The sequence below is a fragment of the Papaver somniferum genome, chromosome 7 (assembly GCF_003573695.1).
Source record: "Papaver somniferum cultivar HN1 chromosome 7, ASM357369v1, whole genome shotgun sequence".
Lineage (NCBI taxonomy): Eukaryota > Viridiplantae > Streptophyta > Magnoliopsida > Ranunculales > Papaveraceae > Papaver > Papaver somniferum.
The window spans coordinates 15,027,937-15,028,537 of NC_039364.1; positions in this window are offsets into that span (position 1 = coordinate 15,027,937).

Here is a 601-nt window from a genome sequence, read left to right on the forward strand (position 1 = left end):
TTATCTTCAGCTGCACCACACGTTAATGATAGAATCAAGAGGACCAAATTGCATATAGAGTTGACAGAGATATTAAACGAGAAACAACGTACCTATTGCTCTTTCCTGTACCCGTCAGGCGTCAGCTGCCCCACACGCTAATAATAAGAAAATCTTTAGGAATGAAACCAAACGCTTGGTAGAATATTCTCGTACTAATGGTTTACTCATTCTTGTGGATTGGTTTCAGCCTTTCAGGGCATTTTTAATCGGCTTTTTTTAAACATAACCCACACTTTTATTATTTATAGCCCATGAGACTTAGTCAATCAAATTGACTAATAAATTAAATTTGACTTTTCCGATTGTTAACCATAGCCCATGGAATTAAGTAGGAGGCCGATCCAACTCGTTTTTTTTTTCTATTACTTCCACCATTGTTATCATCATCATGATTATATTTTGATCGATGTCAAATTATAGCCGCATGAATTTATATTTTTGTGTAGAAAAAAATTACGATGTGTTAGCAAAGTAAAGGAGTTTTATTGATCTAGCAACATGAATCTTTAGTTCCATTATCAAAGAATTATACATCAAATAAATCCTAATTCTTCCATCA